At 43.5% G+C, this 12,265-nt stretch overlaps 1 protein-coding gene across 1 annotated transcript in view; it reads left to right on the top strand.

The window, feature by feature from the left end:
* MKLN1 (muskelin 1) overlaps positions 1 to 12,265 on the top strand; it is a 201,298-nt gene that overhangs the window by 33,004 nt on the left and 156,029 nt on the right. The window lies entirely within an intron of this gene.

The raw sequence follows: 12,265 nt of genomic DNA, 5'->3' as shown, positions 1-12,265 counted from the left end.
GAGATATAAAGAAAATTTGCCAAGGTGCTTGGATGATTCTTGCTCTTTATAAATGCACCATATTCGTGTCTGGCTGATCCCCTTTAAAACACCCAAGGTACTAATCTGAGAGGACAGCCTCTATCAGGGGAACAATTTCTGTTCCCAGTGAAGTGGCACATTCAGTTCCTGATGCGGGCTCACTTAATTCCTATTAGTCATTTCACAGCTGTATCTTGGGAAGAGAACATCTCAAATGCTTTCGGCTTTCACAAGTAAACCCAAAACAACGCCTTCCCTCTTTTCCCACAGTTCCTCTTTGTTTACAAATTTCAAGTCAATAAAACCTGTCTATCTTTGTGGCTAATTCTCCTAAATGTTTTAGTTTGTGTGCTGACCTATCTACCTGGTTTCGACTCTACTTGTACCTAGATTTATTGCCATAACAAAGCAGGTGGATGCTGGGTCACCCACCCCAGTTTGTCATCGAATTGATGGTGCAATCTTTGTTTGGTGGTTTATGTTTCTAAGGTTGTTCTGGGACACTGCTTAAACACACAGGTCAACTACCAAGTGAGACACTGGCTCTGATCAAGGTTTGTTTATTATTTTCTAGGTTGCTTAAGGACATTAGGTGAGTGCACACATTTGTTATTGTAGAGTTGCTATGAAGACTGAAGATGCACATACAAGATTATTATTGTAGGTTAGTTTGTGACAACTGGCCCTGTTTTAGTTATTTCCTCAAGAAGACACTTCGACCAATTATTTAAATGCCTCCCCTCTGCAATTACAACAATAATCATGATGATGACTTTGCAAATGAATATGCAATTCAGGGTGCATACACTCAACTACTGTTTTTAGTTTCTCTTTTACATTGCTATCAGTCGTTGGGATTATTGAAGAACCGAGAAACATTTTTCTATTGAGGGTCACTGAACTACTTGAAAAAAAGTAATCTAGGGCCAATACAGGAAGTTATAAAAATAATTATTAGCCCTGGTCGGTTTGGCTCAGTGGATAGAGCGTCGGCCTGTGGACTCAAGGGTCCCGGGTTCGATTCCGGTCAAGGGCATGTACCTTGGTTGCAGGCACATCCCCAGTGGGAGGTGTGCAGGAGGCAGCTGGTCGATGTTTCTCTCTCATCGATGTTTCTAACTCTCTTTCCCTCTCCTTTCCCCTCTGTAAAAAATCAATTAAGTATATCTTAAAAATAATAATAATTATTATTATTAGTTAGCATTTAAGGAGTACTAACTATGACAAGGAGGGAAAAATATATCACTTTTTCTCCTTGGAGAGAGAAATATAGCACTTTCAGAACTCATCTGCTTTTAAAATTAACAACAAAATAACTTATTTAATATGATAAATATCTGACAATGGTTTTGTTCTACAGTATAGTTAATTGAGGAGCTGTAAGTGTGAAAGATAATGAAATAAAGGAAACAATGTATGTTGTGGGTAAGGGGAAGAGAATAGAGTAAAAAATGGATCAGATGCAGAAGGTATAGGGGTGAGGCAGAGGGTAAGATAAATAAGGGGTAACAGTGACACCCTGTGACCCCGAGCAGCTGAAGGAGACAGGCAGAGAGAGGAAGGGAAAGAGAAAAATGGGTAAAGGAGGAGGAGAGGGAAAAGACTGAGTAGTTCGGGGATTTAAAAAAATACATTTATGTTTGTTTTAAAGATGAATTTGGGATTTCTAAAGTGTGGCATTTTTATCACCATCACTTGTTTACAATTCTCTTTGACATACTGATTAACTAACCACTGTTCACAGCTCTTTAAGTACTGGAATAATATTAAACGTAGACTTAGTGAATAAGGTGGTAAAGTTGAAATGGAAACCTTACAAAGTGGAGGTCCAAGCTAGCACCATTGCAGTATCTGGTTTCTCCATGCAGATTTTCAGGAAACATTCCAAAGGAAGCAGGAGAGCTCAGGTGTCAGTCACCAGCTGACCGGCTTCCTGCCTGTCAGTTACCAGGCTTTTTGCCTCTCACTGTCCTAAGACATAAAGGGAAAAGTTCTCAACCTTGGCTGCACATACACATCTTTTCATGAACTTAACATTAATAAATCGATGCCTAGGTCCCACACCTAATATGTAATTGATTTGGGATGTGGTATGCGGACTTTCAAAAGTTTCCCGTGTGTTTCCAATATGCAGCCAAGAGAGAGAGCCACTGCTTAGACGCTTCTCTCTGAATGTGCTCACCAGAATCCCATTGCAATGCTGGGTTTGGGGGCTATGAGAGCAAATTTAATGACTTACATTAAATTGGATAAAGTAAGTCAAAGGCCAGAGGTTCTCAACCCTTGTGCTATATATTTAGTAAATGGCATGGCTGAAAATCGGATGTAAAGGTTTGGGGAGGGGATCATTTTGAGCTTATCCTACCTAATAAAATAGTAATATGCAAATTGACCACACCTTCGCTATGCCAAGCCACGCCCACCACCAAAGCCACGCCCACCAGCCAATCAGTGCGAGTATGCAAATTACCCAACAAAGATGGTGGTTAATTTGCATACACTGTGGGAGGGAGGAGTTAAGACTGAAGACAACTTAGAAGGAAGAGGGAGGAAAAGTGGAAAGCAAGGTGGCTGCCAGAGGGAAAGCCCGGGCAGGGCAGGGCGGGGCCAGGCAGGGCGGGTGCAGGCGCGGCGGCCGCAAAGGATTCTTCCTGCAAATGGGCTACTAGTCTGGAAATAACAGGAGGAAATAAAAATTATCAATATAATAAGAAAGGTCTCTATAAATATTTGCATTTGAGAAATGATTTGACCTGATTCCAACATACGAGGGCACCTTGCATCTCTTAGAAGAAAAACTTCAGTTGACCTCCTCAGACTCACCTGAGATGTGGGGGAACCAGGAGATGGTTTGCTCCTTTTCTGCTTGTTTGTGGTCCCACTGGACATCCCTGTGGTGCCTTATTCTCTGACCTGCTCTCCAAATTGGATATGGTTCTCTTTTCTAGTGTGGAGCCAGCCTAAAATTTGCCATCACCATGCTCTCCTATTTCTGTCATCCCTCAGTTCCTCCTGTTTCAGGAACACTGAAACCTGTTTAACCCGCCCATAACCTGTGCTAATATTCTCAGGAGGAAAAGGCAGAGGAGGAAGCTGTCCCCTCTCAGCCCATGCCTGGTAACAGACACATATTTCCATTTATAGTGGCCTTCTGGGACCAAAGCTTCCTAACCCAGGATGGGATTGTAATATGATGACTTTCATGGAAAATAGGAAGAGGGTGGCCTTGACAGAACCACAGGGGCCAATAGGACAATGAAATTATCTTTACATAATTCCATTATGTTCTGGGGATAGCTTTAATTGGGAAATATATTTGGCCTGTGGTCTTTATGAAGATAATGCTACCACCACTATGACCACTATTATTTCTTCATATTGTATATGCTAATCCTTTCTGAGTTCTTTATTTTAGCCCATTTAATATCTGACTACTTGATTGTGAGCTCCTTAATAATTAGGTGTTCCCAGCACCTGACACATAGTAGGTGCTCAATAAGTGATTACTGAATGAAGAGATAAAAGTTGAAGCAGTCCAGTGAAGGTGATAGCGCCAAGATGAAGTGGGGTGGATGGGATGGGGGAATGAGAGGAGCTAGTTCTGTCTCCTCCTTCACAAAAGACCAGGTGATGGGACAAAAGCACTGGCAGATCCTGACTTAAGAATCCTCTTAACCTCAAACATTTCTTTACCCAGGGGGCTGGATAAATTTTTCTGAGCCAATTTTACTTTTCCCAAAAGACCTTTTCATTCTAAATACATTAGGAATCAGTGTTAATTGCTTTTTGGAATATTATTTTGTCAGATTCATTTAGATGTGGTAATTTGCAAAGTAACTCCCAGCAGTTGACAGTTCATCCATAGCCGTGTGGTGTTCAGACATTTCCTGGGATTCCTGCCCACCTCTTGGGCAGCTGGCAGGGTTCACCAAACCAGGATATGTGCTCACTTGGGATTAACTTGGAACCAGTAGTTCTTTGTTGCGTGTGGGATTTTTTAAATTCTGAAAGGGGGAAGGCCCAACCTTACTTAATCCAGAAAAATCAAAGTTCATTAACTCTTAATTTAAGAATTAGCAACCACTAGGTGGTTGAGGAAATTGCAGCTGAGACAGATTCAATGACAAGGTCAGTTGTCTGGTAGCTGGGCGACTATGTCTAGAATCTATATTCTTGGTGCAGCACCGAAGTGGGAGCTGGAGTCCTCTGGATTTATGCCTGTGTGGATGGAAGTGTTCAAGTTACAGGTTCTTTTTGAAGCTCTTTTCCTTGGCCAAAGACTTCCTGGTCCTCCTTCACACATGCTTCAAGGTCACGCCTCAGACCAAAGTGTTTATAAAAACTAGGCACTTAGGAGAGGAATTGTTGCCAGTTCCTGTGCCCTGACTCCAATCAACCTCAGCAAAGGAAAGGAGGGATTTAGTGGTTGCTGGAACCAAGATTCTAGGTTTGGATGCCAATAGGCAAAAGGAATTCTGTCTGATTTCTCTAGCAGGCTGTGGCTGCTGCTGCTGCCACCTCCTGGGAGAAACCGACCCAAGCTTCACACTTGAACCTAGTCTCAATGTTCACCTATGACCTGTGCAAAGGCCCCATTGGGGGTTGAAGTTCCTTTGTCTTAGAAAATAAAGGGGATATCCCCTTACTCAGCAAACAAAACTTTGGCATTTGCTTTTCATCTGCTCCTTTTGGTAGTGTTGTGCTCAAAGAAAAGATTTCAAACAACAATAACAAAGTTGAAATGAGTTAATATAGAAATCCTGAGAGAACAGAAGATTGAGGCAGAACAGTTAGCTTTAGGAATACAACAGATTGATTCTCTTGGTCTTCTGGATCCTGAATGCTGGGGTGATGTTAGGAATGCATACATTTGAGAATTGTATAATAAAGAGGGCACACATGAGTTTGGTGAATCTTAACCTCCAAGAAACTGAGTACTTGCAAGACTGTTGTGAAGATTAACTGAAATAATGCGTGTAAATTCCTGGCATGCAAGAAATGTCCAATGGGAATTATACTGGGGCAAATTCACTCTTCTAATCCCCATGGTGATATTCATTTACTGGCCAAAAAATAGATTGACAGCTCCCATGCCTTTAATTCTTTTAGTCTTCTAATCTATAGATGATCCCTAAGCAAATTCCTTTTATTTAAAAAAATATAATAATAAATTAGTGCTTATGGACTGAATGTTGTGTTTCCCTAAATTTCTTATGTTGAAGCCCCAATCCCCTATGTGATGTTATTTGGAAATGGAGCCTTTGGGAAGTAATTAGGTTTAGATGAGGTCATGGGGTGGAACCTAATGATGGCATTAGAGACCTTACACTGGGTGCATGCTAGAAAAAGTCAATATTGCTGTGAAGGAATCCCTAAAGGTGATTCTGGTGAAAGCTCAGAAAGAGAAGAGGCGAGCTGGAGAGAAAGCTTCTATCCTCTTAGAAAATACATAAATAATTATGTACAGAATGTTGGTAGAAATGTGGACAGTAAAGACCATTCTTGTCTTACACAGAAATGAGGAGCATGGTATTGGAAACTGGAGGAAAGGTGATCCTTGTTATAAAGTGGCAAAGAACTTGGATGAACTGTGTGTGTGTTCTAGTGTTTTGTGGAAGGTAGAACTTACAAGTGATGAAACTGGACATCAAGCAGAGGCAATTTCTATGCAAAGTGTTGAAGAAGTGGCTTGGTTCTACTTGACTGCTTATAGTAAAACGCAAAAAGAGAGAAATAAATTGAGGATGGAACTGTTAAGAGAAAGGAATCAGAACTTAGAGATATGGAAATTCCTCAGCCTGTCCATATTACAAAAAAAATGAGAAAGCAGTGTTTGCAAAAGAACCCTGTGTGTGTGGTTAACTGATCACTTGATAAGATCAGTGTAGATGTGAACCACAGACCTAATCATCTCACCAGCAGTTACTCCTAGTTTGAACTGAAGGGGGTGGAATGAAGCAAGACTGTTGGACTTCTTGAATTTTACTAGTACAGGACCTGGTTAGAGCAAGGCTATTATTCTTCAAGACTAGGGAAGGATGACCTTGAAGACAATTCAAAGATCAGGGCTGCCTCCATGGTTTCAAAAGGGCATCACAAGAGTCAGTCCTCACCCAAAGCCTTGACCACCATCAGGGAGAGCCCTGGCCTGGTAGAGCTGCAGGGCAGGGGTTGGGGGAGGTTTTCAGAAAGTGGGGGAGGGATGGGGGAAAGAAGGTGTCCAGAAGGCAGAGCATCAAGAGAAAGGGGTTTATTCTCAAGCCTTGAGATCTCATGGAGTTTGCCTTGATAGGTTTCAGACATGCTTGGGACTAAACATGCTTCTGTCCTTCCTTCTACCTGTTGGAGTGGGGATGTCTATCCTTTGTAGGTTTGGCTTCATAGGCTCATAGCTGGAAAGGAATTTTGCTTCAGGGTGAGTCTCACCCATATCTAAATTGGATGATAGGTAAGACTTTGGACTTTATAGACTTTAGAGTTGATGCTATTGGTGTTGTTGGGATGGAAATTTGTATGTAAGAACATCCATTTTAGGGGCCAGGGGCAGAAGCAAGAAGGTGGCTGTCTGCAAACCACGAAGAAGGCTCTCACCAGATACTGAATATACTGGCACCTTGATCTAGGTGGTTACTGGAACCCAGAACCAGAGAGAGCTGTGGAGAGGCCACTTGGGAGGAGGGCTTGTTACCTTTGCTTGTAAAGAGCAGTCAGCCCAGAGTCTTGCAGGCAGGGAGTCAGGGGAACAAATACCCAGTCTCACTCTCTTCCCTCCTGCACATCTGGTGCGGTGGTAAACAGAAGACAAATAATTATTTGACATTTCTGAGTCTCATTTTGTTTTTTTCATTTGTGAAAGGGGGAATAATAATATTTATTTTTCAGGGTTCTGTGAGAATTAAATGAGAGCTTATATCATAGCAGACAAGCACTTTTCCTTCATTTGGTCTTCAAAACTCCTTGTGAAATAGAAAAGATACATTTTATTAAATTCACTTTATAGTGGTGGAAAATGAGACTCAGAGAAACTGTGACTTTTCCACAGTCTCATAGCTAGAAAAGTAGAACTGGGACTGAAACTGAGATTTTCAACATATACTTCAGGTTTCTTTCCCTAGACTGTTCTTGTACTCCTGCATCCCTTCTGCAGAAGGCTGCCACGGATGGTTTCTTCTATCTAGAGCTGCTGTACCTGGAGCTATGGTGACCATGCTACTCAGAGAAAAATTTACTGACCTTGTGCCAAAGCCAAAAGAAAAAAAGCAACTCTTGATTGGTTAGATATGAAGAAGGCCAAATGCCTATGGGGTGGTTTGATAGAAGACTCTGACCAATATTGGTCATTGGATCCACATTGGATCCTTGGCAATTCCACTTGGCTATCTATTAGGCATCCCACTGAAGTTAGAATTTTTGATTCCTTCAACCTAAAACTGTTTCATCCCCAGATTTTCCCTTCTCAATAAAAGCTTCAATATCTACATAGTGGTGCAAACCCCAAACCCAGGAGTTATCCTTAATTCTTTCCTTTTCTTCCTGCCTTACTCATTAGCAAGTCTAATGGGCTTTACTTCCAAAATATGTCAACCACTTCTATCTCCTCTGCTAGTCCAAGCCACCGTCATTTCTTGCCTGGTTACTATAATAACCTCCTGTCAATTCTTCTTTACTTCAAACTATCTTGCCTCTTCAACCTAAAAAGAAATTTTTTTTTTCAGAGTGATCTTTACAAAATGTAAAGTGAATTTTGCTACTCCTTGGCTTGAATCCTTACACAGGACTCCCCTTTGCATTTCCATGTCATGACTTCTTACCAAGACTGTTAGGGCCTTATTTGTTCTGACTACATTCTCCCCTCCATCACTTTGCTCCAGCCATACTTTCTTTTCTTTGAACACATCAAGCACTTTCCTGCTGTAGGCCCACTGCACTTGCTTATTCTCTCTGCCTAGAATGTTTTTTATCCACTTCTGCATGGCTGGCATTTCTCATTGTACAGGTATTAGTTCAAATATTACCTTCTTAGAGAAGCTTTCCTTTACCATCCAATCTAAATATTACTCCAGTGCAGTCTCTTCTTAGCATCTAAATATACAAACTAAAATGACCTAGTTGACTTATTTGTTTATTATATGTTGCCCTACCAGAATGTAAGCTCCATGAAAGCAGTGTCCTTGTCTGTACATCCTGACTCCTTAGCATCTAGGACAGAGCCTGGCACATCACAGCCTTTCAATAAATCTTTTTTTTTTGCAGGTGACAAACCAAATACAATCAGTTACTCTCTCCAGGAAGTATTCACTGTGAGAACCATACTGAGATTACAAGATGAGTAAAGATGATCACTTTTAGGGGATGACACAATGACTGGGTCACTAGAGCTGCTGATCCCTGAAAAATGATGATCTATTATCCAGGTCTCCATGAGGCCATCAATATGTTCCAATCTTTGAAGTGTGGGGGAACTAGAGGGACTAAATGGCTGCTGACAGTTTCCAGGACTTCCCCATATATCCTTACAATAAACCTCATCACTGAAGCCAGTGGTCGGCAAACTCATTAGTCAACAGAGCCAAATATCAACAGTACAACGATTGAAATTTCTTTTGAGAGCCGAAAACCGACTTCTGCGCATGGGCCATGAAGTTTCAATTGCACTGTATGTGCGCGCCCGCACGTGGTATTTTGTGGAAGAGCCACACTCAAGGGGCCAAAGAGCCGCATGTGGCTTGCGAGCCGCAGTTTGCTGACCACTGACTTAAGCTAATGCCCCAAAGGCAGGAGATAAAGGTTTACCCCTAGGACCGTGGTCGGCAAACTGCGGCTCGAGAGCCACATGCGGCTCTTTGGCCCCTTGAGTGTGACTCTTCCACAAAATACCACGGCCTGGGTGAGTCTATTTTGAAGAAGTGGCGTTAGAAGAAGTTTAAGTTTAAAAAATTTGGCTCTCAAAAGAAATTTCAATCATTGTACTGTTGATATTTGGCTCTGTTGACTAATGAGTTTGCCGACCACTGTCCTAGGAGACATGAGACATTAGCAGACTTCTGCAAAATTTGTAATTTCTTTAGTTTTCTACTTTATCTTAACATTTACACAAATGTTGGGTTCAGTATGATCTTCACCTGTAGACATAAATCCAGTGCTTTAAATTATTTTACCATTTGTAAAATCTATGCTGTAGGAAAGCCATGCTATCCTGAGTTTTTCACATTCCCCATGGCAATCATACCGCAGGGATACATGTTAGCAGTCTGAGAAGTTCTTGCATTCTTATTCCTTTGTAACCCAAGTTTTCCTTTAGCACAATCCGCTCATTCTTCAAGAAATATTATTGAACATCTATTATATGCTAGACACTCTGACAGGACTGAGGATACAACTGTGAACAAGATATGCTTGATCCCTACCTTTATGAGAATTACAGTTTAGGGAGAGAAAATGAGAAATAAAGAGATTAAAATATATTGTAATGCTTGCTAATATAAGGAGGGAAACTCAGAGTACCAAAGAAAAAGTAGAAAATGGCACATAACCCCAAAATAAGTGATGAGGAATGATTTTCAAGAATGAAAGAAGCTGAAAAAGGAGCAGGAGTTAGACAGGTGAAGAATGGGGGAGGGTATTCCTGGCTTGGCTAAGCCCTTGAGGGAGGCCAGAGAGAACTCAAGTTATAGGAGCTGATCCCATGTTAGTTCAGTGTGGCTGGAGTAGAGTGCAAAAGGGGGACAGAGAGAGAGAGAGAGAGAGAGAGAAAGAGAAAGACTGGAGAGGTAGGCAAGGCAGGATGTGAAAGGTATCTGCTAAAGGCCTTTTGATGTTACCCAAAGGGAACAGAAAGTCACAGAAAGTCATAGAATGTCACTTGGGAAGAACTGGCTTATATGTGTCTCTTAAAAAAGATTATTCATAGCCCTGGCCAGTGTGGCTCAGTTGGTTGGAATGCCGTCCCATGGCACCAAAGGTTGCCGCTTTGATTCCCAGGCAGGGCACATACCTAGGTTGTGGGTTCAATCCCTGGTTGGGCGTGTAAGGGAGGTAAACGATCGATGTTTCTCTCTTTCCCTTCCCCTCTCTCTAAAATCAGTAAACCATATCCTTGGGTGAGGATTAAAAAAAAAAATCACTCATCCTATCTAATAAAAGAGTAATATGCAAATTAATCATCACTGCACTATATCCGCAAGTCACACCCACCAGCCAATCAGGAGCAAGTATGCAAATTAACACAACCAAGACTGCTGCAGCCACGGAGCGAGTAGGAGGCTTGGGTTTCCCCAGCAATGGAGGAAGCCAAGCTTTCCGCACACCCTGGCGGGCCCAGGCCTCCATTCAAGGCTACAAAGTTTCAATTATAGAAGCTAAATAAATCCCAACAAAAATGGCGGCAGCCAAGGAGCTGGAGAGAGCAGGAGGCTTGAGTTGCCACCAACGATGGAGGAAGCCAAGCTTCCGCAGCCCTGGCCTGCCTTGGTCTCCACTCAAGGCTACAAAGTTTCAATTATGAAGATAAATAAATCCCAACAAAAATGGCTGCGGACACAGAGCAAGCAGGAGGCTTGGCTCCGCTCAAGCCTACAAAGTTTCAATTATAGAAGATAAATAAATCACAGATATCAGGGCCTCCACTTGGGTCGCCAGGGGGCATGGCCAGCCTGCAAACCACCACAGGCCCCTCGCCCAGGCTGCCCCACACCCCAAGGGAACCCCTAACCTGATCTGGGACACCCTTCAGGGCAACCAGCTGGCCCCCAACTGTGTACCAGGCCTCTATCCTATCTAATAAAAGAGTAATATGCGAATTGACCATCACTCCAACAAACAAGATGGCTGCCCCCATGTGGTCAAAAATGGCTGCCCCCATGTGGACACAAGATGGCCACCACAAGATGGCCTGCAAGGGAGGGCAGTTGGGGGGTGATGAAGCCTGCAGGGGAGGACAATTAGGAGTGAGCAGGCTGGCAGAGGAGGGAAGTTGGGGGCGACTGGGCCTGCAAAGAAGGGCAGTTGTGGGGGACCCAGGCTTGCAGGGGAGAGCAGTTGGGGGGGATCAGGGCTGCAGGGGAGGGCAGTTAGGGGTGACCAGGTCTGCAGGGGAGGGCAGTTTGGGGCAAACAGGCTGGCAGGGGAGCAGTTAGGCATCAATCAGGCTGGCAGGGGAGTGGTTAAGGGGTGATCAGGCTGGCCAGAAGAAGCAGTTAGGGGCAATCAGGAAGGCAGGCAGGTGAGCAGTTGGGAGCCAGCAGTCCTGGATTGTGAGAGGGATGTCCGACTGCCCATTTAGGCCCAATCCTACCGGGATCAGGCCTAAACCGGCAGTCGGACATCCCTAGAGGGTTCCCAGATTGGAGAGGGTGCAGGCTGGGCTGAGGGACACACCCCTCCCCCATGCACGAATTTCGTGCACTGGGCCTCTAGTAAACAATAACTCTGTCTGGAAAAGAACAAGGACTCTATGACATTAGGGTAAGAGGCATACTTAGCAAAGGAGGAGCCCCAAATGAATTGAACTGAGTCACCATCTTAATCTTCTCCCCTTAAAAGTATCTCCTTCCCCCAAAGATAACCACTCATCATCCTTGGGGCTAACCTCCTCTGGTCCTACCCACTATCGCTGGACTCCCAGCTGAGGTCACTGGGGTTATAGCATTGCCTAAGGAACACATACTTTTCCAACATGCTGCAACACGCAGAGCACACGTGATCTTGAAGGCTGACATACTGTGGCCTATTTAGCTAGTGGAGGCCACCATTAAGTTTTCCCCGATGGAAATAAAAAGTCAGGAAAAGATCTGAGGGAGTTTCGGCAGGTTAATGATTATAACGTAAAGAGAATACAATTATCGAGGCGTTTTGACTTTGCATGAGATTTTTCCATCGGTCAGGTGGAGATGGAGACACGGTCCAGGCTTTCAAGGGTAAGCCCTCTGAGACAATGAGTGACAAGGACTCTGGTGACCACAGTGGCTACGCCAAGGGACCAACAGGCATACGCCTGACCACCCGGCGCCGGATGGGAGCTGCCAGGCGTTTAGAGCCAAGTGCTCCTTTTTAGATCAAGAAGCTGGCATGATGCCCATTGGGCCTTCGGGGCACAAGGACTGTTCGTCCCCCTGGGGTCTTTTTCTTGAAATGCCTCTGTCTCTCGCTCTTTCTGAACTTTTAGGCCCAATGTCTGTCAGAGTTAAAAGTGGGCAGATGTGCCAACTAGAAAGTGGATGCCACACAGCTTCCCCAACTGCTTAAA

The sequence above is a fragment of the Eptesicus fuscus genome, chromosome 14 (genome assembly GCF_027574615.1).
Source record: "Eptesicus fuscus isolate TK198812 chromosome 14, DD_ASM_mEF_20220401, whole genome shotgun sequence".
Taxonomy (NCBI): domain Eukaryota; kingdom Metazoa; phylum Chordata; class Mammalia; order Chiroptera; family Vespertilionidae; genus Eptesicus; species Eptesicus fuscus.
This window is presented reverse-complemented; position numbering and strand designations above follow the sequence as displayed.